The sequence below is a fragment of the Triturus cristatus genome, unplaced genomic scaffold (assembly GCF_964204655.1).
Source record: "Triturus cristatus unplaced genomic scaffold, aTriCri1.1 SCAFFOLD_157, whole genome shotgun sequence".
In the NCBI taxonomy this organism is placed as follows: Eukaryota; Metazoa; Chordata; class Amphibia; order Caudata; family Salamandridae; genus Triturus; species Triturus cristatus.
The window spans coordinates 2,077,895-2,105,142 of NW_028188052.1; the positions used below are offsets into that span (position 1 = coordinate 2,077,895).

The 27,248-nt window shown below is 47.0% G+C and overlaps 2 long non-coding RNA genes across 2 annotated transcripts in view; one reads left to right on the forward strand and one right to left on the reverse strand.

The window, feature by feature from the left end:
* Positions 1 to 17,646, reverse strand: part of LOC146769614 (uncharacterized) — a 144,746-nt gene extending 127,100 nt beyond the window's left edge. Inside the window, exon 1 of the long non-coding RNA XR_014976119.1 lies at positions 17,574 to 17,646. This is a non-coding gene — a long non-coding RNA (uncharacterized LOC146769614). The remainder of the gene's footprint in view (positions 1 to 17,573) is intronic.
* On the forward strand, positions 1,596 to 2,312 carry LOC146769615 (uncharacterized). Its single transcript, XR_014976120.1, has 3 exons — positions 1,596 to 1,685; positions 1,799 to 1,844; positions 2,172 to 2,312. It is a non-coding gene; the product is annotated as an uncharacterized LOC146769615 (long non-coding RNA).
* Positions 17,647 to 27,248: the final 9,602 nt, after the last annotated feature.

Sequence of the window (27,248 nt, forward strand, 5' to 3'; positions counted from 1 at the left end):
CAGCAGCATGTGCAATGCCTTTCAGGGGGAGCAATATGGTATCACGGAGGCTGCTGAGAAGAGCTCTGCCTCCTTCCAGGAGAAAGAGGATCAATGCTTAGTCTACTGCTCTGAAGTTGGTTTCAAGTAGGCAAGTTTTCACCTTTGTCAGGAGGGAAAGCAGATACCAAGCTGTCATGGCGTTCTTGGTCTTGACTGTGAAACAGGGTAAAGCTATATAAGTTCATTTCGGATAGTTAAGCCTAACCTGTGGTTGTTAGGTGCTGATAGCGGTGAACAACCTTTACAACGCAACTTTTACACCGCACTACCATTACAACGAAACTATTACAACGCGAAATCTGTTACAACGCATGCCATTACAACACATGCTATTACAACGAAATGCACTAGATGGCGTGCTAACATTAGAAATAGTGTAGTTTTACTATCCAAACACCTTCCCTACTGCAACGTGGACTGGAGTTAGAATAGTAAATTATACATTTCTAATGTCAGCACTCCATCTAGTGTACGTCGTTGTAAAAGCATGCGTTGTAAAGGCTGGCGTTGTAACAGATCTTGCAGTGTAAAAAATCCGTTGTAACGGCATGCGGTGTAAAAGCATGCGTTGTAACGTCATACATCCGCTGATAGCAAGCAGGAGGAAGTCGCTTTTGATTGGGTTTAACTTTAGGTAGGTGCATAATATCCAATCCTGGATGTAGTTGCGACAGGTTTTGAGGTGCTAGAAGTCATGTACTGAAAATGTTCTATTGTACATCGCTTTCATATAAAAAGCAGTTGTATCAAAGAAAACAAGCACTTAAAAGTGCTGAACAGCTTTCTTTATTTTGAAGCACACAAGTAGTTCTCTATATCTAGAGCCTCATTCCCCCCAATCCATTAAAACCGCACCCTGCCCTGTCCAAAGTTCCATTTAAACATTTCACAGGGTACACCCAAATGATAACACCAAGTGAACTGAGGTGGGAGGAAAAAGGGGCATAGAAAAGAATACAACATATCTTCCCTGTAGAAAAGAGAAAAAAAAAGTGGTAAACGGGATAAGAAAAATTAATCTGTAAGAATTCTCCATGATGGAGTTCTAATTCTGGCAGAGATTCAACACGTTGTGCAACAGAAACAGTAGAATTCTCTACACCATCAGAATCAATTAGAGGTAGAGGTTCAGCAACATTCCAAGGAACATCACTTTCTTTGGAAATAGAGCAAGAATCAGAATTGGGTTCTTCGTTGCACAACGCGTACACATCATAACACATGACCATGTTCAGTGTCAATATCTCCAAGCAAGCTACAGGAGACATACAGACGTTTATATTATGAATGTCCTTAAACTGTTTTAGTTTTTATCTTTTTTAGAGGTATATTCCGAATTTTCTCCTCTCCTTTCTATTTAATTTTGCACATTATTTTCACATTTTCGTTCGTTTACTTTTTTATGGGATTACGTTTCTCATTGAAAGTCGTGGCTGTATTTATCTATTAGGATTATAGCAACTGATTCCCATTTGAAAATGGCGGCCCGTATTTGCAGTAGAGATTCATAGTCCTATTTCTTTGCCGATTAGAATAGGTCCGTATAAGGTAGACGCCGATCAGATGATTAAGCACGGCTTTGAAGAGCTCGGTTAGCTGTTTACCTGGAGGTCACGAGAAGTCAAGATGTTTTCTCAGTATAGGTGAGGGTCACCGTTGTTTAGTTTAGACGGATACGTATGAGTGGTGTAGGCACGCAGAGAAGCAAGTTAAGCCTTGTTAGTAAGCATTTTTTTTGTATACGCTTTTCCCACAGTTGATCCGGTGAAGGAGTGTTCACGAGGATCAGGTTCATTTTGCAGGTCAGTTAAATTGAGGGACGGCTGTCCGTTCATTATCTTTTATTTAAGGAGGAAGTTTGTTTAGTTACGGAAGTTGTTTTACCTTTTTGCAGCCAGGGAGAGTACCAGATAATCAGGTATTCTGTTAAGTTTGGTTTGCACGATTTTTTCACCACACAGGGTGACTGGTTTTTACTGTGGATCATTCTTATCACAAACCTTTTCTCTTTGATACAAGGACATTTTTTCTATGTAAAAAATTATGTGGAGTTTTTAAATATGTATTGCTTGTATATGTAGCTCTCCTGTACACCGACGTTATTATGATTGTATTTTTTTCATTTGCAGAGAAGCCCCTGACGAAGGGCCGCTAAAGGCCCGAAATGCATTGGGCGAATCAGATCATATTGAAATTCTGATACCTGTATACTATGTAAACATCGCTGTGAAATGTATATTTTGATTAAATCAATCACTGTGCAAAATTAATAGAGCGAAGTTTATATATGTTAATTATGATTTAACCACATTGTTATGAAATTGTTGAAACTGAATAAGTAACTTAGAACGTTTCCAGCTGAGGCTGGTGGGTACGTTGCTCCGAAGCAAGGCGAAGCACTTGCATCACTAAACACTTCACTTCTGGGCCTGATCAGACAGACAGCCCAAATTTCGGAAGCACCCCTTCCTTTTAGGATTTTCTAAAAATTAGTTTTTCAAACAGATTCTTAAAAAACTGAGTGCCTTTCTTCCCATTACAATAATATCTCCAAGCAACTCATCCTGCATAGCTTGTTTTGTACATGCACAAAATGCCAACATTCTCATGCTCCAACATTTAGCATCTTGAGTAATTATACCGCCTCTATTTAATTTTACATTGTTCATGTGCCTGGAATATTTAGAACAACTCTTCGTGGCATGGCCAGATATCTTAACTTTCACAAAGCTTCCAAAATTAAACACAAAAGTTTTAGCTTGACATCTCTCATAATGTGATTTGGATTTCCCTCGATGGGATCTGTTTAACCTATATGTATCGCCCTTGGCTAAGATAATCAGAGCCCATGGTTTTGAAACAGTGTCATACGCCGATGACACGCAATTACTAATCACCCTCGGACCTGATCCCACCGACACTCAACAAAGATTCAAACAATGCATGACAACCGTAAACGACTGGATGATAAATAACCACCTATTACTCAACGCGTGTAAAACAGAAATCATGCTCTTTGGTGATGCACAGAAACTATGGACCTCTGACTGGTGGCCGTCCTCTTTGGGACCCTGTCCCCCACCCAAGACAGCAGCCCGCAATCTTGGAGTGATAATAGATAATAAACTCTCCATGGCGGACCACGTTAACTCCGTGGTTCGCACCAGCTACGGTCTAATGCGCAATCTTAGGAAAATCTTCAAATGGATTCCCCTTCCCTCTCGCATGCCCCTCGTACAGGGTCTAATCTTTAGTCGTTTTGACTATGGAAATGCGCTACTTGCATCCATAAATGAAAAGCATCTGACAAAGCTTCAGGTTCTACAGAATACGGCGGCAAGGCTGGTCTTAAACATCCCCCCGCTCTCCATCGATGCCCAGTCTAAAGACCTCTACCAGAAAGAGGATCAATTTCAAACTCTGCTGTTTGGTACACAAAACACTAAACAATAAAGGACCGCAATATTTAGCAAAGAAACTCATAAAACACCAGCCAGTTAGAACCCTTTGTTCCACCAGTAAACAATTTCTAACTCTACCCAAGGTCCGCACAGTAAGGAACGGTTGCAGATCCTTTTCAAGAATTGCTCCTGAAATATGGAACACATTGCCTCAACATCTTCGCTTGGAAACCGATCACCAAAAATTCCCCAAAGCCCTCAAAACCTGCCTATTTTAGCTCTTTGCCCCACCTCTTCTGGTTCTCTGAATATCAGCTAGCGCTATGAGACCTATGGGTGAACTTGATTGGCATCTCCCTCCTTAGAGGATGTGTGGGAGGCAACTGGGACGGTCGGTCACGTTTTCACATTTGCAGGAGGAATATGACATGGACTCATCACAAACCTTTAAATACCTACAACTAAAAACAAGCATTACAAGCCAGGATCCCTTGGAATGAAGAAACTAAGATGGATTCCTCATTAGAGCTCTGGCTATTGGATGACTATTAGACAGCAGGGCCTTTTCTCTCACGTATGCGACAAGGTTAATAAATAAGCAGGGAGACTGAACAAGGCTCAGGAACGATGGCAGGCTGAAGTGGGAGAATTGGAGAATGTGGACTGGGGGGGGGGGAACACTACAGATCCCCCGAGTGGTGGCCATACAGGCTAATTTCAATCTCAATCAACTCAAAATCCTACATAGAACTTACTACACCCCAGTCTTGTTACATACTATAGGCCAGGCTACAGATGACAGCTGCCTCAGACGGTGCGGCCAAAGCGGTACTTTCCTCCACACACTGTGTGTGTGCCCAAATTTGACGACCTTCTGGGAGGGAGTGACATCACACCTAGGGAGGTGGTTGGGAAGCCCCTACCATTGATTGCATCATGGGCGCTGTTGGGGATTTGAACAGAATCAGGCATCTCTTCCTATGCCAGGCTCTTGATTAACCTGGGTTACGCTACAGCAAAGAGAAATTGCTAGACATTGGGGCATCTCGCTTTGTCCGAGGTTGATAGAGTGGTGAGAAGAGATGGCGTTGTACAAAGAGAAGGAGAAAATGGTATAAGAGGGGCAGGGATGCATGCGTAAATATAAGAAAATATGGGGAGAAAGACAGACTTTGATGCTGGGATTGGAGAGGATGGGGTAGTTCAGCTATTGTGTAATCCGGGGTATGGAAGGGGTAGGTAAGCGTAAGATGTGGTCATTCCTTTTGAATGATAGGGAGTGATGGGGGTAGGGGCGGATTCTGGGTAGGGGATGTTCTTTTGCTGGCTGCTTGACTTCATAAGATTACCATGCTTTATTTGTAGTTTATTATATTGTTTGACTAAAATTGATTAAATATATTTAAAAATAAATAAGTGCAGTCAAAGACTTATCAAAAGATTTGCCTTCTTTAGCTCCACAAGTGTAAAACGGATACCTTTCAAGGGTAATACTAATTGTAAGTTTAAGATATACTTCAAGATGCACTAAGGCTTCTTCATAGTCATCGTCCTCATCTTCTGCCTCAGGTGTTTCAACCTTAGGTAGAATTCGGAAGGTCTCTTGATCTTCTGATCCCAAACAATGTAGAAGAATGCCTTTGCGGTACTCCACAGACATTTTATTAGCATCAATGGCACCAATGACAACAATATAGTTTAAGAATTCTTCTTTCCATTTCTTTCAGGGAACGGAAGGCTTGCCCTGGTTTTGCAAGAATTTTTGTGGCGGCTCGCTTTGCGTAGTTAAAAAGGAGAAAATTGCAGTATGTACTTGTGTAATAAAGGATTAATGGAATAATGAAATGGAACAAGAAAAATTACAAGATAGTAGGCCAATCGTTCACAATATATATTTAAGCTGTTTAGTATTAGATCCATGTATATTTTTTATTATAATATTTTTTTTCAGGAATGCTCGAGAATGGAGGACATAGAGCAGATGAGGGAGTTACAGGCCATTATTGGCGTTCCGTAGTGAAATGCAAGACTGCACAAAATTAATTGGAAACTATAATGGTACCCAGCACAGAACGAGGCCTGGAGCGCCTTACCTTCGGGAATAAATCCAGTCAGGAAGACAAAAAAAGGGATAAATCTAAAACCTGCCTTCAGTTACTCACACGTGAGAGAATCAAGGCGGCAGGAGCTCAAGGTCACATAACCTAAATGGTTTGGGTCATTCGCAGGACTTATCAGCTCTTCTGCAAAGTGAGATTCGTCTTGGAGAATCAAATCCCTGCAGCATGAAGAGAGAGGGGGAAAGACTTCTACACTGAGGACAGATAAGGACAGCCTATCCTGAGAACACCATGCTTTAGAAGGATGGCACACGGGAATTATAACACTATCAAGGTATCGCAGGATCGTACTACCAACACCTCTTTATAGAGTCACAATAATCCCATCCGTCGTCGCCAAGATTGCTGTATGGAAGTAAGCAGGTACATGAAAGTGCTGAAGAGCTTTCTTTATTCTGTAGCATACAAATAGATCCGTTTCTCTAGAACCTCATCCACCCAATGTGTTCAAAACATTTATTCCGCCCGACCCCTCTAACGTTCTATTTCAACATTCCAGAGGTATACCAAATGGATAACAGTAAGTGAACTGAGGTGGGGGAGACACAAGGACATAGGAAAGAATTACATGTATTTTCAAAGGAAATTTCACATCTTTTCCACCACTAAGAATCAAAAGGGATGAAGGATCATACGTCAAGCATGCTACTGCTACTGTAGCATTGTACACATGAGTGACCAATGACGGCTTTAATATATTGGGAACTATGGGGCATATCAACAACAATCGGCGATAATTATCGCTAAGCGCACTTAGCGCTAGGATAATTATCGCCGGCTAGCGTGGATTTTTATCGCTGAGATAGCGTGCTATTAGCAACGCTTATCTCAATAGCGATAAAAATCCTCACGCTAAGTGGCTAACGTGAGATTATGGCTGGAAACCCAGCGATAATCTCACGTTAGCTTGTTGATAGGGACAGGCAAACTTAGCCATGATATCCTCCTTCCATAGGATATCATGGCTAAGTCAGAAAGATACCAGACGTAAAAAAGCAGCGTTAACCATGGTTAGCGCTGCTTTTTTTGTCTCTAACAGGGTTAGCGATATTCTTGATAATAGGAGAAATGTCGCTTAGCGACATTTCTCCTATTATTTTACTCTGGAACGCCCCCTTTGCATCTCATTAGAGATGCAAGGGGAAGCGTAGAGTAAAAGGGTGCTAACATGCAAATTTGCGTGTTAGCACCCTGTTGTTGATAGGGCGCTAGTTTTATCTCTGCTTTTTTGGCTTTTAAAGCCAAAAAAGCAGAGATAAAGCCCTTGTTAATATGCCCCAAATACACTCCCAAAAGGGTGAGAGGTGACATTTTTCTTTGTGGAGAACATGGTTTTGACAAAATACAAAGGAAAAGATGGTGTTTATAATATAAAGTTTGACTGTGACTATTTAAGACATGCTGCATTCAGAAACTCAAACAACCATTGACTCGCAGAGTGATGGTCTCTGTACACACTGTGGGAAAACCGAGAAAGCAAACCGTGACACCTGCCAATTGTCCTCTTGAATCAATCTGGTCTTTGCACCCATATGAACTGTATTTACTCGTGCAGGCCTAACAAGGATTGTAAAAAAAAAAAAAAAAAAAATTACAGGAGCACACCAAAGAAATCTCTGAAGGAAGCAAAAAAGGCGAGAACTGCACTAAACAAGTACGCGATTCACGAGGAAATGAAAAGCGGAGAAGGCTTCCTCCTCACATATCCCAGACTTATCTCCAAGAGTAATCTATGAACCACAACCCGGAAACCTGCACGCAACTGGCTTAATTGTACTTTTATTCATGGTTGGGCTTAAATAAACAAACAGAAGTCTGGCAATTCACTCTTAAAATCAGCTTTAAAAATTACATTGCGACGTGAAGGCTCTCTCTAGGTGACTATACTTAAACAACTATTTTCCCTTGTTCACAGATGGTGGCCTAAATTACACCGATATTTTTGTGAGGCGGCAGCTGGGTGAACAAAACAGTAGTTATAACAGGAGACTGCACCTTAGCAGATCGACAGGATGATCACGTATGAGTGTACCATAAAGGCATACACATCTACCACAGACAGTCTCCATAAATCCCAACACGGCAGCGAGAATGACTGAGTCTAACAGAAGCCGAACATATATTAGCTCCTAGTAAAAAGAGACAGTCAAGCGGGCTCGCCGATCACACTGCACAGTTAATATCTATCAGTGCACACAGGGAGATGACCACAGTGAATGGAGAGGGAATAAGAATACTAGATCAGAAATAATAGTAAATGACATTGGAAGACGCTGCTTCCTTACACTTCTATCATTTTAAAGCTTTTATTACAGATTACTACATTGAAAGACTAGATCTAATTACACACAGGACAAGAGTTACTAATGCATTCATGAAGAGCAAAGAGTAGCTGCAACTAGAAAGCCCCAAATTCAAGACATAGCAAGCCATGAAGCGGCATAATGGAGGTACAATGAAAGCTCGTGCACAGATCAAGGATGATTTGTGCACAAGGACAGAGTAAGTCTCAATTACCAAAAATTGTCAACTGAAGAGATTTTAGGCCGAGATACAAAACTCACTGAGGGCAGATCAAGCATAGCACCAGCAGGAGGCAACAGTCCCCACCCCCCCACCATAGCATGCACGTTATTACGCATAAATAAAACACACCACACAATTTTTTGTTTGGGAAAGAAACTGCTGCAGGTTTACTACATACACCGTTATGTAATATGGTGGGTTATCTTACGGGCGATCCAAGGGCAGGCAACCAACTGGGCCGCCTGCCCGCCTGATGAGCCAAGCAGCACTGGGGCGAACCCCGTCTGTGCTGCCCCTTCGGTGATCCTCTTCCCGGATCACGGTCCCTTATTACTCACGCCCCTTTCAGGGCGGAGCGTAGCAAGGCAAGCCCCCGGTTGTTCAGGCCCACAACCGCCCGAAGGACTAACGGGGCGCCGACATGGTTTTCCAGGAACCTCCCACGAGGCTTCTGGGCTCTGGCACCCCCTATGGTGCCACGCAGAGGTATCCTTCCTTCGATACCCATTTGCTTCCAGATCGCCCTGTAACTCCGCCACAGCTCTGGAGGTGGCCATCGTCGCCGCCAGGGTCCCCCACCAAAATATCTATAGTCTTGCCTGCTAGATCGTCTGTCTGGAGCCTCCTGCAAATCTTGATGAAAGGACATCCCTACTGGATATCGATGCCCAATCTATCTCCCAATAGCCCTAGACGTTCGCTTGGGTCAGCTAGTGTCTGTAGAAACAAACGCCCTATGCCTGTGGAGTTGTGCCAAGCACTAACACCTCACGCCGCAAGGTTCCACTGCGTCACATGACTCTTCCCCATCCCACACGGGGCGGGACAGTTTTAGACACCCTAGCTCACGATGCCCCGCCTATTTGCTGATCACACTGGATGCCACCCTTCTGGCACCGTGTGTGCAGGACACATGTGTCTACGATCTCTGGGCCAGCACTCACTTGTTAGGAGACCGTTCCTAACCTTTACTCGTTAACTCAATGCGCACATGGAGGTCCATAACGGTGTATGAACATTGGGCACGGCTGCACCCCAGCACTTTCCCTGCATCCCATATACTCTATAGGAATTGCGACCGCTCAGCTCCCTCTGGGAAGCCCCCTAGGCATACCCGCTTAGAGAATCTGCTGATTCGATACAGAGCTCACTGTCTGTAATCTATCGCCTATCCTTTGATGTGGGAGATGCCACACACCGCCTAGGTCATGGGGATCTAAAGGAGCACACCATTATCCCCCGGCCGTACCTCTAAGTGGGACTGGCTCCACCCAGCTGTAACGCCAGAGACACACCTCTTAAACATCTTTACTCGTTATGCCACTTGGCACCCTTCTGATTGCAGTTTGTGTATTTGTAAAGCGCGCATGCCCCCGGGGCACGATGACGCCGACTAGCCAGTGTATGTTACCCACTCGCTGATACTTATCTAGTCTAACTGCCCTTACTTGGATTGAAGGGTTGCTGGATGCTACCCCAGGACCGAAGACTTAATGCTCCAACCCACTTTGACCCCAGAACTTGGGGACAACCCCAATGGTGACCATGCCTGACATGGTACATCTACCCCAGCGCTTGACTATCAACGTGTTAGGGACCCCAATCCCAAAAGATGCCCCTTCTATTGTCTGGTTCGAGCCCGCAGAAGGATAACCCGGGGGGGGGGGGGCAGACAAGTCTGCAGAACCAGGGGGAAAGGTTGTGTGCAAATACCTGCCCGTTCCAGATTTTGGGACGCCAAAAGGTCGAAAATACCGTCGCCAATTGGCACGAACGCAGTGTTTACCAAACTTTTCCGCGCCACCGCACACTTGTTAGCTGACAACTAACACCACCCACCTGCTGCCCTGGTTAAAGCGCAGGTGAATATGTGTTACTGAAGCTACCCGATACCGGCCCTTGGCTGCAGGGGAATGCCCACCCGGTGTACATGGTACCTGATTCTATATGGTACCCGCAGGTGTTCCCCATGAAGGCCCTCGTAGCCAATTGCGCAATGCAGTCCAGTATTTCGCAGGGCCTCTCTTTGCGTTGAAATTAATTGAGTAAGTGTAAAATTATACTTTCCCACCATTGGGCTGATAACCAGCGGCAAAGGCAGACTGTTATTTTGCGGCTTCTGACATTGCCTCCGCATATATACTACAAACCACAGTACCTTACTACAAGCCAGTACCCTTGGCTTAACAATGCTTGTTAGTTGTATAAGATAACTGAAGCCACAATTCTGGCTTCCCTGCGTAGCATATTGAAAATGCTTCCATTCTGAACTGGTGGGACTGTCACCTTAACGTGTTGAACATTCATTAAATGTCTCCATTCGATGAATAGCAAGCTCAACCGCAAATGGGACCACTACACTAATCAACTTCCGCAACAGCCAGACAGGTCACCTGTACATAAACTAGGTGCCGAAAGCAGGAGCCCTTTGGAAACGGAATAGTGGCGCCCAATCCCCGCGTTGGAGACAAAATTGACCTCGTTGTACTGCGAGAAAGGCACATGCGGAGACAACATAACTATTCTTTGCCAAAACAGAGCCTGTCCATGGCTTTTGTCTATATTGGGACAAAGGATGAACCATGATAATATCACTGATCAAATCTGTGATGTCATATACGCTACCTCTGGCATATTTCTCAACCTTCCCATATACGGCTGAGACCGCACTCTCCCCCTGTGCTTTGTGTGATCTTGACCCACTTTGGTGTGAGCAGAGCCCCGTGAAGTATACTTGGGTTCTAGGCCGATAATGCACAAGTGTTAGGTGGTGAAAGATGAAACCATACTTGCCGAGCCCCGGCCAAAACCGACAACCATTTTACCCTTTGTCAACAGTAGCAAATACATCAATAAGACATTGAATAGGGCCACATGCATAACTCCTGGTGGCCAAAGGACCTTGTTGGCCAAGCAGCTAAATCTTCGCTCAATGCAATAATACGAAACAGACATTTCCACGGCGCACGCCACCCAGGCGCCAAACAGGACACCGAGGTTTACACTGAAAATCCCGACTCCAAAGGAAAGGCACCACAAACCCAACCCCCTGCGCAAGTCACTCACCAAGGCACCGCTGAAGGGTCCACCCTGAACAGCGCCTTCAATGAATAGGCAGCTCAAGTGCAAGTGGGACCATTCCACTAAGCAACACCACCCATCAACGGAAATCAACCATACCCCCCTGCCAAACAGGTAAAGTGTGTGTGAAACCCAGCCATGGCCAGACGAACCATGTAAGCATTTTATCTGGGGCATTATAGAGACGTAACCGATACTAGACAACCTGTCCCTTCTATCTGAAACTCGATAATCATTAACAGAATGCCAGGTGACTTAAAAGACAAGAAAACAGAACAAGTAGTTCAAGCTGAGAAATATTCAACACAATACTTTACTGACTCCTAAAGAGAAATGAAACTGAAAAGGAGGGCTTTATGAATTTCCTTATTATTTAATGGAAATGATTTGAATTTATTTCATATTTCAAAACATAATTTTACGCAAAGACATTTCTTTTGTTGCGCTAAGGTCTTATATACAAAAAAATTTTTTACAAAACATATATTACAATAGCAAACAACTGATAATCCCCTGGAAACAAATAGAAAATATGTACAAACATCATCAAACACTCATGGCCATTATACTCATGCATACACAGCAAACATACAAAAAATATCAAAAACAAAGTCCTTGTGGTGACCTTCTTTCCCTTGTACCATCAATTACAACTCAGTTTGAATGTTCAAAAAAACATTTCATTATTACATTACCCACAATGAATATAACCAATTGTTTTTTAGACTTTACAAAAAAGAAAATTTTTGAAAGCGGTGCAACACAAGGAGAATGAGAACTGGTCGGCGCGTTTCGAACCCCAAAATTTGAGGGTTCTCCTCAGGACCAACCAATTTCTTAAAGCGTGAAAATCTATCTGCCTGAAGAGGATGCAAATCGTAGCCAATCCAGAGGGACTGCAAAAAGAGAACGTATCCTCTTTTCCGGCTGTCTATGATTGAATCCTTATGTATTTAGATAAGTTTTGCGGTCAACTTCAAGATGCTTTTCCCGCGCCGGAATCGGGAGAACATTTTCCATCCGTCCACAACCTTGTCAATCCACGAGTGAGGAGCTTCCTCACTCGTGGATTGACAAGGTTGTGGACGGATGGAAAATGTTCTCCCGATTCCGGCGCGGGAAAAGCATCTTGAAGTTGACCGCAAAACTTATCTAAATACATAAGGATTCAATCATAGACAGCCGGAAAAGAGGATACGTTCTCTTTTTGCAGTCCCTCTGGATTGGCTACGATTTGCATCCTCTTCAGGCAGATAGATTTTCACGCTTTAAGAAATTGGTTGGTCCTGAGGAGAACCCTCAAATTTTGGGGTTCGAAACGCGCCGACCAGTTCTCATTCTCCTTGTGTTGCACCGCTTTCAAAAATTTTCTTTTTTGTAAAGTCTAAAAAACAATTGGTTATATTCATTGTGGGTAATGTAATAATGAAATGTTTTTTTGAACATTCAAACTGAGTTGTAATTGATGGTACAAGGGAAAGAAGGTCACCACAAGGACTTTGTTTTTGATATTTTTTGTATGTTTGCTGTGTATGCATGAGTATAATGGCCATGAGTGTTTGATGATGTTTGTACATATTTTCTATTTGTTTCCAGGGGATTATCAGTTGTTTGCTATTGTAATATATGTTTTGTAAAAAAATTTTTTGTATATAAGACCTTAGCGCAACAAAAGAAATGTCTTTGCGTAAAATTATGTTTTGAAATATGAAATAAATTCAAATCATTTCCATTAAATAATAAGGAAATTCATAAAGCCCTCCTTTTCAGTTTCATTTCTCTTTAGGAGTCAGTAAAGTATTGTGTTGAATATTTCTCAGCTTGAACTACTTGTTCTGTTTTCTTGTATTTTTGGCTCAGTTTAGCTGAGTTTTTTGAGCCACAACCCAGTGTTGTTTTCTAGGTGACTTAAAAGAGGCATAACACTGTAACAGCTCCCCGCGCTGCAAAGGCTCTTGCTATCAGAGGGAACCTCAAACCAGGTGCTTTCTTTACCTGCCTACGCATAATCTGCGGTCATGTGACCTTGGCTGGTGGAGAGCTATCCCTGAACCTAACGGAAAATGAAAACTCTGGAACTGCAGCCATGAAAGCTGATTAACTGAAGACCAGTGAACCGAGGCAACTCCTCAGGAGTTTATACTTGCAAAGCTGAAGTCATGAGACAATCAACACCTTTAGGGTACCAGAGCATGTTCAAAATAATCCCTTAATATCCTTCTTGAATGCTTTAAACCTATGATGCATAAGGCTGCTTAGACCACCTTTGGAATTGCCCACATTTGTGAATGGTCCCTTGATTGTATGTTAGCCACCCACCGGTTAGCCAACTCCATGTGCTTGCAAAGAACACAGTCCCTTATCAAATTGGTGCCAACCCAGAACTAGTTTCTTTTTAATCCTCTCAACCTGTGGGAGCAAAACTAACATCAATGGTCGCACTACCGACCCACAGCGCTCCAATTACCGACCCCAGTATGCCTACCTGCAAAGCTTCACCATGCGCTGCTTGGGCTATGTGTTCCACACTTCGCATAAGAACTAAATTTCTCAAATTTGTTACTGTAAAATGCTCCCTGCTGTGTTATGTCACGATTGCCGGTCAACGTTGGAGCGGCTGGAGTGGGCCTCCCTGTGCCGTGACCCCGCACCTTCACCATCGTAACAGGCGGTCTGGAGCTTGTTGCCTCCGGTGAACTGCGAGCAGCCATGTGCGCCCCAAGATATCAATGCTCTGAACCCCCATTGCTGATTGCCGAAAGCTCGCATCGCCATATGCTATGGATAAGCAGCTGGCAGGGTGTGCAGGCCTAGCGCTGCAGTTGTCTGGAGAGAACTCTATGGGGGTCAGGGCTGCCTAACTCGTGCGTCCCAGTAATGAGGTTCTCCGGCAAGCCGCAGGCTATTAGCGAATACACCGGGGCACGGGAGAGGTCGCAACCAGCTATGTGCGCCTCATCGTAATTCCCGGCGCATCAGAGCACACATGGGCTCGCCGCAACAGTACACCCACAGGGTTTAATTCCAGTACGTAATGGTTACCCAACATAGTCCCTCCCTACAGCCTTCCTCAATATGTGGGTCTGAATAGGCCCTGTTGGGATCCACTCATGGCATAGGCTCGGTGGTGATTAATATCACTCAGCTGTCTCGACCTTGCCACCCGCAATACCATGACTAATCAACCGAGGTTGCTGCGGTTCACTGAACTGGGCACCCCGCACTTCCGAAGCCGCCCCAGCATGCTGAAGCTGGGGCGAAAGCAGCTTGTCTGCTGGGCCAGGGAGGGCCCAAGGGCTCTCCTGGCACTCACCCCGCAAATGCTGGCTCGCTGAACGGAGGCCTCAGCATTGCGTCGTTCGCTGCCCCCCCTCCCCCAGCACACTGGGGCCACATCTGTGAGCGCGCGCCCGGTGGGATTGCTGCTGGTGGGGAGAAATTATACCTTGGCCCATAGGGGCTCGAACCTGTGACCCGCAGGCCGCACACGTGTGTACCGACACCTCTAGCCGAACCAGATCAAGGGGGGACACCTCGATTTGGTACTATGTGCCTTAAGTGCACCTCTTTGCTTGGGGATGCGAAGCACAGCCAACCCGCTCACCGCACGCTGGAGCTGCACGCTGGTGAGCCTGGGCTAAGTCCAGCTAGTGTGCGCTCGCTGCCAGCCACCCCACGGTACCATGCTCCCATATGGGGGGCCAGGAGGGGGGGGCGCTGGTCCACGGCCGGAGCAATAGTGAATGGGGCTGGTTGCCCCTGTAAAGGGGGGATAGTGGGGTTAGGATTGCCTGATCGGGGAGAGGCCGGCTGAAATTCCTCTCAACTCTGCCCCCGATCCGGGCCACAAAAACAGCAGCACAGACAAGCGGAGAGCCGGCGGATCTCCTGCAGGGCAAGACCACAGGGTATGCAGCAGGGGCAGAGTGCCGCACGGGCATCACCGCGAGGTGGGACGGAGAGAGGAGGGGGGAGGCAGTGCCTTCACTTACCAGCCTCATGTATCCAGAAGCCCGCATCACGACAAGGGAAACGGCGTGCCAGGCGACAAAGAGGGTTATTTAATTTAAATATAATTTATCCATAACTGTCATGTTATACCAGACTCTCTCTGAAATTCCCTGCTGTTCAGACATGAATCATTGTAAATATGTTTCTCTGATCTCCCTCAGGGCTGGATTTAGCGCTCGTGGTGCCCAGTGCGACAATGCTTGTCGGCGCCCCCAATGACCACCTCCACTACGATTCTTCATAACCATCCTTTCACAGTGCCCCTCAAGCCTCCCTAACCATTCAGTCTCAGGTGCATTTAATTCATTTTATAGCGCCGCTCCTATCAGTGTAAGGTGTCAGAACACTTTACATCACACAGATTACATAGAGACAATCAATCATTAGTGTGTAAATCAGTGCATAGGAAATGTTACATAAGAGAGAGGACAAGAAGGTGTGGAGTCACAGGTCATCCATACAGGTAGGCAGGATAGTTTAAGACTGCCTGGTCAGGAGAATCAGAAACTTAGAATTTAAAACCTAGCAGCATGGATGGGGGGTTCTCTTTAATAATAAGAATAAGAATTGATTTCTACCAAAATGAAACCATTTTGCAACATTAGGATAATGAAAAACTGGGGGGAAATCATAAGGCTCTGGCCTATACCCTGCAGGTTGCATGCATCTTTGATAACAGTTACTTGCTCACTGTTTTTCATTAGGATTTTAACTCAAAGAGTTAGCAACAATATGGTCTCTCTGACAAAATTGTAACCCACTGACCTATTTACATTACATTATTAGTCACTTAGGGTACATTTATTACTTGATAAAATGTTTTGTACTTTCTATATTATAGCTTTTTAACTTGTGTCCCACAGCTTTTAAGATATGTTTTTATCGAAATAAAGCTTATATGACTGATTACATTATATGCACTTTGTGAGCTGCACGTTCTGTGCAGCAAGCATAGTAACCCTCTGCGCTACCTTACGATGAGTAAAAACTGCCATTACACAAAACTTCGATTTCTCCCTCTTTCTCTAAGAAGTGCATTAATCACTGCAGTCATTTAAATATTTTTATTGGTGGCTGAAAATTTCCGGAGTCCAGGAAAGCAGCAGGTGCTTTTAAAATCATCATATTAGCGCCCCACACGAAGTTAGCACCCGGTGCGGTTGGACCGGTCGCACCGCCCTAGAGTCAGCCCTGATCTCCCTTTAACACGCCGCGTGGACCCCGAAGCCCCAGCATTGAAAGTTGTGAATTGAGGAGAGAGCCGGCGTGAGGTGTCTCGAGTCATTGTAAAGCAGTGACAGTAAATACAGTCTAAGGCTGGCATTAAGAGCGGTTACTATGGTGCAGCCTCGGGGCAGGGGTCTTTCTTGTCTCGTTGGCTGTCGTACTTCTATCTGTTGGCCTGACGTGGTCATCCTGGTGTAAGCGCAAGACCCGAGCTGGGGACCAAGTACTGTCTGTGGCTCGTACGGGGTGTACTCCCCTAGACCCCTCTTTTGTTTTTGGGTGTTACATTTCTCCCAGTTGGTGCCTGTAAAGCACCTTGAAGCCTGTGTGCCCCGTACAGAGCTATGTATGCATTCAGCCACTTTACAGCGCCCTGCAGGTTCCGGTGGCTCTGCAGCGCTGTAAATGACTGTGGCGTACGTACAACAAGCGTGGGCGAGCAGAATAAAACACAGGGGGGTATTTTCGGATATGTTAGCATCTATGAGAAGTGGAGGGGCCCATGGGGGGGGCATTGAGAATTAAGTCTAACTTGTACCACCACACGAAGCCCTCCGTCCCTCCGTGATTCAAAGCAGCAGCACTGCAGCAGTCGCACACGAGCAGCAGGAACAGGCGCCTCTGCCCCAGACATAATGCGGACGCATCCCTCCCCACCAAACACCACGGCCCCGCAAAGTGGGGAGGGGGCTCAGGAGCACCAAACTTCCTGACGGCTCGGATGCCACCCGCCACGACGGCGAGGCATAGCCACGGTGTGTCCGGCTTCAGAGAGTCGCCCAAAACCTAGCATGGACGCTGAGGCCGACCCCCGTGGGGTTCTACACCTAGCGGTCTGGCCCACAGCGCCACTTGCTGCCCCTTGCAGCATTGCCACTGGAGTCCTCAGAGGGCTGGTAACGGGACAGGCTGTGCCTGGAGGGTGAAACGAGGAGCTAGAGAAGCTCCGTCGTGTGCAACTACATGGACAGGGATGCGCAGCGTGAGGCCGAGAAGCTTGAAACCCGCCCCAGCCCTGCCCCTTGCCACAACCCCCGGCCGAAGGCACCAACCCAGCGGGCCTCTGGGGGCCCGGACCTGGGAGCTTGCAACTGGGACGGGGTCCCCCTATGGCAATGGCCTATGTGGTGGGCCCTGGGGGAGGTTATGGGTGATTGACTCTCACTTCGCTTCGAAATCGGCAGACCTCACGACCTCAGGCACCGTACCCAGCAGCCCGACCAGACGGCGTGTCCAGGGCGCTAAAAGAGGAAGGTAAGAGGGTGGGGGAGGCCTATATACCCCCCCCCCCCCTTCCTTGTGCCCCGGAAGTGACGCGCCCAGCGTGCTGCAGCCACAGGCTACAGAGAGGGGGGACTCCTCCCCGAGGGGTCCCCTAGTAGAAGGGGGGTGGGCTGGTGCCTTGCTGGCACTAGAGGCCCGCCCTTCTAGTGCACCCTGCAGGCGCCAGGGCAGCCTCAATACCTAGATCCACTCTCAAAGGTTTGTCATAACAGTAGTCAAATGTTCACATTATATTAGGTATTAGGTCCCTTAGATCTATGCAAACAAACAATACAACTATCATTATAAACAGTTGCTGAATCAAGGCATATAGAAATCTTTAAAGAAACAGCTAGCCACTCTGAGGCATACAAAGCCCAAGAGCGTTAGAGAAATAGGAGTAAAGAAAATAAAGAATTGAAAGTGTAGAAGTTCAGATCGATCGCAGTTACTAAAATCCATACTATGCCTGTGTGTCAAGTCTTTTCGTGGCCAAGGATTACAGGTGGATTCTGAGCCTATTTTTCTCTGCTGCAGCACAGCCCCATTTTCTTACCCATCAAAATGTGCACGAGCACTTGTAAGCCACCCACTAAGGAAAGAAACAGCCAGCTGCAGACTCTACTACTGTTGGACACTTGAAGTCACAAAATACGTAGCCACATGTCAACCCTGCAGGCCTTGATGAAAGGATTCCACCCTTAAATCTAGCACATGCAGAAAGTGTCATGATTCATATTTTAACTGAGGAGCGAAAACTATAAAACCATTAAATCGAAGAATGGTGCCAGCACAAAAACCGCATACATACATACATACAACTTACATCTGCATATCTCTAATTTTAGGGCGAAATCCTTCGAAGAGAGGGATGAGTGTGATAAGTAGCTGTTCGTGAGTGATGTTTATTTTTTTCACACGTTTTGAACGGATGCAGCTTTTATCCACATCTTTGGACCGAAGGACACAATTAACCAGAAAGGGATTCTAAACGTAAGTTTGCTTTTACAGCGCAGTAATGGTTGGTATTTGGGAATCATATACCAATCAGTCATTGATAAAGCCAATGCATATGGCCTGGGCAAGCTCATTCAATGGCCCAAAAAAACACAGCTGCAACCATAGCGCCACATAAATAGAAAAAAGAAATCGTGTTTTTATCCAAACATGGCTGCTGTGTGCCTGCAATAAAAACTTTACAAGAATAAATAGATATAACCATCACCTATAATTATAATAAAACACATGCTCCCTCCATCAGGCGGGCATGCTTCGAACAGGTATAGAAACCATTTGTGGTTTTAATGTGCATCACACTGGCGCTAAGAAGCATTACCAGTGTTGAAATTACTTCGACCTAAAAACACATTAAAAACAGGAGGAGTAAAAAAACATGAAGGCTTAAGAAAAGAAAGAGAAAAACCTTGGCAACGTAAAGTACCGACCCACCAGCCCTTGTAATGAAGTGCCCTTCAGGCTAGGCAGATGTGCACGTTACTATACTGCATGAGATCCAATGGGTAAAGTGGGTTGACCCACTGCTCCATGCTATGGGAGAAAGCAAAACGTGAATTAAAGCTGACCATAACAACGGATGAAGAGGGCCGATCAAACGCCCCTTTGTATGTGTATATATGTATGTACTTTTTATTTACAGATTTTTTATTACATCAGGCCAACTGAAAAAAAAAACATATGACGATAGGGCAGCCCTAAAAAGCAGATGAATGAGGCCGACGGGCATCACGCTACAACGTGCCATATTGTTTTGCAATCTCAAAAGGATATTTCATTTGTACAAATCTGATGTTAGCTGCCAGACGAGTCATTTGCAAGAGTAAATTTACAGTTGTGTCTTATGTTAGGCATGAAATGGTGGGGGTGGGGGAGGAGGGAGACTTTTTTAACGCAATCATGCAGCAGTCACTATTCCAACTTTGCAAAAAGGCCAAAGCACAAAAGCAATTACTTCATACAAGCCAAGTAACAGAGGGTCAAGACTTTTCAGGTAAACAGGCTGGTAAAATCTATAAACCACGCACACAACCAACTGGTTACCCAATTTCTAAACACCAACCTACATAAATGAGAATCTATGACGTGATGTGGATGCTGAAGCGTGCTTCCACCCAAACTTGCAGACACAGTAATGAACATTTCACAAACACGGCTTGCTTCATTTTAATTTCTAGCTATTACGTGCCAATCCTGACTTACGGGTACACTGGTGTCTAGGTATAATTATTTCTGTGCCATTAATATCTATTTAGGTCTCGCCTATGCGCTGCATAGGAGGAGACCTTTAGGAATCGATTCACTTTTTGGGCCAAAAACGTGCACCCTTTGCAGTGCTTTCAATGGCAACGCGTGCACGTTTGTCGATTCCCATGCAGGAGCGAGCTTTGAAACCATCTGTTTGTAATTAACTTGCAACCAGATGGTGCCCCTGCTCGCTCCTGAAAGGGAAACGCTTAGTGTGCTCTCGGCCGCACCCCCCACCCCTCCCCCTCAGATGCATTCCTCGCATCCCACGGCGTTTTGCCTGCAGGAGCGAACAGTGCCTCCTTGTTTAGATAGAAAGGGTGAGCTTGCCGGCATTACTGAGTATATCGTATGTGTTTTAATTAATCGCCCAATAAATTATTAAACATGAACCCGCAGCTTGGTGGCCTAAAAACTGATCCTGGCACCTGAGCATTTTGATGAACTGCTCTACCACTCTCTCTCTACCTCCCTCTCTCTGACTCTCTCTCCCTCTCTCAATCGCCCCCTCTCCTTCTCTCCCTCTCTCTACCTCCCTCCACCTCTCAACCTACCTCTACCTCTCTACCTACCTCTCTCTACCTCTCTATCTACCTCTACCTCTCTACCTCTCCACCTCCCTTCACCTCTCTCAACCTCTCTACCTACCTCTACCTCTCTCTACCTACCTCTCTCTACCTACCTCTCTCTACCTCTCTATTGACCTCTCTATCTATCTCTACCTCTCTACATCTCCACCTCCCTCCTCTCCCCACCTCCCTCTACCTCTCTCTACCCCTCTGTACATCCATCTACCTCCCTCTACCTCCCACTACCACTCTCCCTCCCTCTACATCCCTCTACCATTCTCCCTCCCTCTCCCTCCCTCTACCACTCTCCCTCCCTCTACGTCCCTCTACCTCTCTCTACCTCTCTCCCTCTCTCTACCTCTACCTCTCTCTACTTCTCCCTCTCTCCCTCTCTCTACCTCTACCTCTCTCTACCTCTACCTCTCTCTACCTCCCTCTACCTCTGTCTCTACCTCTGTCTCAACCCCTCTGTCTCTCCTCTTTGTCTCTACCTCTCTGACTCTCTCTACCTCTCTGTCTCTACCTCTCTGTCTCTACCTCTCTCTACCTCTACCTCTCTCTCTACCTCTTTACCTCTCTCTCTATCTACCTCTCTCTACCTCTCTCTCTACCTCTCTCTACCTCTCTACCTCTACCTCTATCTACCTCTACCTCTATCTACCTCTCTCTACCTCTATCTACCTCTACCTCTCGGTCTCTACCTCTCTCTACACCTCTATACACCTCTCTACCTCTCTATACACCTCTCTACCTCTCTATACACTTCTCTACCTCTCTATACACCTCTCTACCTCTCTATACACCTCTCTACCTCTCTATACGCCTCTCTATACACTTCTCTACCTCTCTATACACCTCTCTACCTCTCTATCTACCTCTCTATCTACCTCTACCTCTCTCTCTACCTCTACCTACCTCTCTGTCTCTACCTCTCTGTCTCTAACTCTCTCTCTACCTCTACCTACCTCTACCTCTCTCTACCTCTACCTCTCTCTAACTCTCACTCTACCCCTCTATACCTCTCACTCTACCCCTCTATACCTCTCACTCTACCCCTCTATACCTCTCACTCTACCCCTCTATACCTCTCTCTTCACCTCCCTCTACCTCCCTCCCTCTACCTCCCTCCCTCTCTGTGAGAAGTTGGCCTGGTATATGCTGTTCACTAGTTCTAGTGACCACCTTGTACCATGCCAAGCAACCCTTATGGTGTGGTTGTAAGTCAACCTTTTCGGACTAGCTGCCCTAGTGGTAGCGTAGGCTAAGCAGTCTTTGAGGCTAAACTCGTGATGCGTGTTAAGCAAGCTGTTTTACCAATAGTAACCCCCTTTTATACCAATGAAAGGACACCACACAGATATATATTCAAAATATATATGTATTTATTTCTCAAAGTAACCCCTAGTCTCTTTATGAGCACAGGAGCACAAATCGTCAAACAAGATTATCACAGAATACACAGAAGTTGCACTTTATATGGATAGGCCCTGGTGGCCACTCGAACCATATACTAAAATAGTGGTATAAGTACCACGGACAGAAAAGGGAAAAGGCCTAGGGCCTCTAGAATCGCTGGGCCTACAAGGAGCTAACGTCAGTTAGTGACCAGGAGGTCCACGGGTGGCGTGTGCAGAGCAAATAGTCACACGCGTGCTCCCATAGGTTTCAATGGGTGCGTAAAAAGTACAAAGTTACTGCAAAAGGAATCTTCCGGATGACCTAGGAACTTAAGATTTGGAACACAGGCACTAGAGATGTAATACTACACTTGGGCACAGGTGTGCCAGCTTTACCTCACCCACAGGAAGCGGGTGCATAGGCCTCGAAGTGCGTCGGGTTTCTTCTATCTGTTCCGTGGGGCCTGTAGACAAAAGTGCTGCAGGCGGTCGGTCGGGAAGAGATGCAGTGGATCCAAGAGTGGATCGGAGATGTTGAAGACCTGTAAGCAGAGGGGACAGTGTTCACAGTCACTAGCCAGTGACCAGCGTGGCACCAGGTGGGTACCAGGCGATGTCGGGTGCAAACAGGTGATGAGGGGTAGCTTGTCTCCGCAGCCACGTGGTCCCTGAAGGTCGACGACGTCCAGGAGTCGGCTCACGAGCTGTCCCACGCAGGCTCTCGCTGTCGGCGGTGTCGGCGACTTGATTGAAGCAAACAAGCCTTGGCAAAAGCAATTGTAGAAGGATTCGGAAATCAGCTGTTGGTTCTGACCAGCAAGGTCAGAGGGATTGCTCCTTTGGAGGGGAGCAAGGGCCAGTCTGGAGCAACCAGACCAGCGGTGTTTGTCGTAGATTTCGTCGCCAAGATGGCCACTAGCCAGCGGGCCAGCAACCGGTTAGGCGCGTCGAGTGGCAAAATGCAGAAGGGCCCCACGCAGATCGTGGAGATGCTGGAGGGCTCACCTTTGGTGCAGATGCTGCTCGAGGGTTGGGCTTCTCAGGACCCAAAGCACAACTTGGAGGGAGCCTCGGTTGTTGCACTGGTCAGCTTGTCGTAGTCGTTCCAAGATGGCTGGCTCCACGTGTCTCGGTGCCTCCACGGGTCTCCTCTTTGCAGGGACTGTGGATCGGGCGGTGAGAGGTCTGGAGGTCCAGGTCTTGTCAGTCTCTGGGCTCGGGCTCCGGCGGGAGGCGGCGGCAAAGCAGACGGTGATTCGCTGGATGGTGCTTGCGTTAGCAAGGTGGTCACTCCCTGACCACAGGGGAGATTTTCTTCAGTCTTCTGTGCAGCAGAATGTCGAAGTTCCCGTCTTCTTCTTAGTTTCAAGTGGATTCCAGGATGTCTAAAGTCTTAGGACACAGCTCCTACCTTTAAGCAGATTCTAGGGGCCGGACTACCTGCTAGGTCCCTCCCTATGGGTGGGACCAGGAAGGGGGGTGGTTACACCCCCAATCCTTTGTCCAGCTCGCCCCAGGCCCGGGACTGGTGTGCCCCAGGACCGGTTTGAACTGGCATATGCACCGAGGCTCCTTGTGAGCCACAGGCATGTCTGGTTTCTTTCAAGCCCTACCTGACCAATACACAAAATCCTGTCTGGGGTGGTGCACGCACCTCCCCTGGCAGGAAACCCTTTGTCCACACCTCCCAAGCTGGAAGGACTCCCAGCAGCAGGAGGGCAGACTTGTGTCTGTGGTGGCAGCATCCATTTTGTGGAGCTGAGGCTATGTCTGATTTTACCCGGGTTTCAGGTACTGTACATGTCGTGTCCCTCTAGAAGGGTGGAATGCTAACCCCGTCGCCAGAATTGGCGAGGGGTTAGTATTCCAATTCGTATGACACCTTACTCGACATGTTTTGATAAAGCCAAACCAAAGATAGCATTTAACCGCGAGGTTCATAATGCACTTAAGAGTATATGGTATGACGATATCTGGAAACAGTAGAAGGAAGTTGTTCCGACCACTGCAGACAGGCTCAGCTCATGCCAGAGCACCATCTCACATGGAACCAAGCACTCTGCCTTCAGGATTGTTAAGGCCTGCCATAGGAGTGACTTAGAGGTTACCAGGTGTCCCATTTAAGGTTAGGTATAGGTATACTACACCTAAGTAAGAGGTGATTACACCAACTTACCCCAGCTGAGTGATCAGCCAGTTGTGTCAGATTGTTAGGCCAAGCCTGGGGTGGCATAATACATGCTTCAGCCCCTGGCAGGCCTTGGATACACCAATGCCCTGGGTACCTAGTGTACACTGGTACAGGGGCTGACAGGGTGATCCAACCAATTGGGTATGTACCTAGGGTACATGGAGTCCATTTTACAGAGAGAGCAGATAGCCTGAGAGCCTGAATGGCAGGATCTCAGGCCAACTAAGTCGAAAAACCAGCTAGACACTAGGCAAAAATTTGGGGGTAACCATAGTCAGATATCCACCTTCCTACACAACCCCCCCCCAAACGAAGGGAGATAAGGCTGACCTTGACCAGGTAAGCCTATATTGCCCAAGTGGCCATATAAGGAGGAACCAGCACTGGCATGGTTACCCCCTGTCTCATGGTCCACTAAGCAATCCCTCACCCTAAGGGTATCAGAGGGTCTCCACCATAGGGAATCTCTACCTGTGGTGTGTCTTGGCAAAGTAAAAGGCTGGTGTTGAGATGGAGTACTGAAGTGAGTGTCCTCAAAGTGAGGCCTCAGCTTCCTCCAATCATCCTCCACCATGGATGCCTTTCTTTCTTTAACTGAGTTGCACTGTGCTCTCAGGGTCAGCCTCTGGCTACCTAAAGCTGGAGGCTGGGTCCCTTTTGTGGGCTTACTGGAGGGACAGGTCAGGTTTGGGGCCCTAAGGTCCCATGTTTGCCTGTGCCCAACAGAATCCCCCTGGGGGAGGTCCCTAACTACCTGTAAAGGAGATCCCTCAGGAATGTTTTTACCCATCACCTGACTAGGGCTACTAGCCAGGCAATCCTCATTCTTTTGATGGGGGGGTTCTTGTGGACAGGGGCCCTCTGGGGGTCCACTGGCCTCCCTGACCTCTGCAGCCCTGGGCTGACTGAGGCAGGGTAGAGAGAGGCAGGCTACCTGCACCAGACTGGATCCCACCTTGGAAGGGGCCACTGACATCAGAGGCTCTGCCAGGCCAGGCCTGGCTACCTCTGGGGCAGTTCCTTCACAAGGGGTGAGGTCAGATCCCTGAGGAGGCTGACCTTTTCCTAATGTCTGGGGAGAGGGAGACTTTTCTTCCTCCCCACTACTCTCAGTTTGTGTGGAGTGATCCATTGTTTCAGGCTTCACTACACCTATGTCAGTCTGAGTATAGGCTGAGACCATTACAGCCTTGCCAACCTTTTCAGGGGGGCACTCAGTTTGTGTTTGAGCTGTGACTGTCACAGCTCTGCCAGTCCCTACAGGGAAGTCTGTCTGTGCCTGGGCTGTGGCTACCACTGCCCTTCCAACCTTTTCAGGGAGGAAATCTATTTGGACAGGGGTTGTGAATGGCACAACCCCCCTACCCTTTTGTGAAAGGCCTACCATTTTAGAATGGGTGTCTTGTTCAACTCCAGCCCAAGCTGAGAGTTCTAAGTCATTCCCCAGTAAGCAGTCTACAGGCAAGGTTGGGGACACTGCTACCCTTTTAGGGCCAGTGACCCCTCCCCAGCTGAGACATACCTCTGCCATGGGATGACTGTTCTGTTTGCCATCAATGTTAGTCACCTGGTAGGAGAAACCGGGCAAAAGCTGCTCAGAGGGAACTAGCCAATGGGCCACCATTGTGATGCTAGCCCCAGTGTCTCTGTAGGCCTCAGCTTTTGTACCATTGATGTAGGGCTCCTGTCTGTACCTACCCAAAGTGTTGGGACAGGCAGTGAAGTTGGCAAACCCCATGCCACCATCACAGACAAGAGTGGTTGCTGTAGGGGAATTGGCTAAGCCAGGGTCCCCCTGTGTTCCCCAAGTAAACCCACCCAGATTTCTGGGGGCACTCCCACCACCTGGGGGATTACTGCTGACAGTAATAGGTGGTGTGACAGGAGTAATTGGAGGAACAGTTTTGTTTTTAGCCCTTGGGCAACCGCTGTCAGTTTTCCAATGCCCAGGAGTTTTACACTCATGGCAGTAGGGCTTTTTAGCTGTGGTAGAGGAGGGAGCTTGGGACCCACCACCCTGTGTGGAGTTTTGGGGCCCTGAGGAAGGTTTCTCTTTTTCTTTATCCCCACCCTTCTCTTGAGGCTTGGTGGTATCTTTCTTTTGGTCACCACCCTGGTTTTTAGGCCTGATCCTGGTCCTGACCCATTTATCTGCCCTCTTTCCCAATTCTTGGGGAGAGGTCAAATCTGAGTCTACCAGGTGTTGATGGAGAAGCTGGTTTTGACAATTACTTAAAATCTGCTCTCTCATCATCAAATTGTACAATCCTGTATAATCAGACACCTTACTTCCCAGCAACCAACCCTCCAAAGCCTTAGTGGCACATTCCACATATTCAGACCAGTCCTGAGTCTGTGTCTTCTGGGTGTCTCTGAACATTAACCTGTACTGTTCAGTGGTTAAGCCTAACCCATCAACTAGGACACTCTTCAGGACTCTGTAATTTCTGACATCCTCTTCTCTAACAGTGAGGAGTCTATCTCTGCCTCTCCCCTCAAAGGAGAGCCATAAGATTGCTGCCCACTGGTCTTCAGGAACCTGCTGCACTTTGCAGGCTCTCTCAAGAGCAGTCATCCATTTGTGGATGTCATCCCCACTTTTGTAGGGGGGCACAATCTTGGACAGGTTCCTATTGTCAAAGACCCTATCTTTGTCCCTAGGGACATTGCTGCCACCAGTGGGTATAGACCCACTCTCTCTATGCTGCCTAGCCTTGCTCAGTTTTTCTTCCATCAGGGCTACTTCTAGCTCCTGCTTCCTGATCCTCAGCTGGGCTTCCTGCATTCTGGCCTCATGTTCCCTCCTCTGAGGGGTGGTCATCCTTTTCCTGGAGTGACCTTGAGAGCCCCTAGAGCCATGAGAAGCATTGGAGTCACCTGAGCGATTCCTTTGCCTCCCAAGCCCTGTGTTAAGTCCACTGGGGAGATCCAATGGGGGGAACCCATTGTCAGTCCCCAATAGCCTTAGTTTAGCTGGGCCAAGTATAATACTTGGCACTGGGCTAGTTCTCCCTTCATCATCACTACTTTCTGTATCCTCACCACTTTCCTCCCCTGTAGTATGGTTCTCATCTAAGGGATGGCTATTGGAACTGGGTACCTCTGTAGTATCTTCAGAAGGGGGGCCTCCTGTTCCTGACCCTAAGGGGGCTAACTGG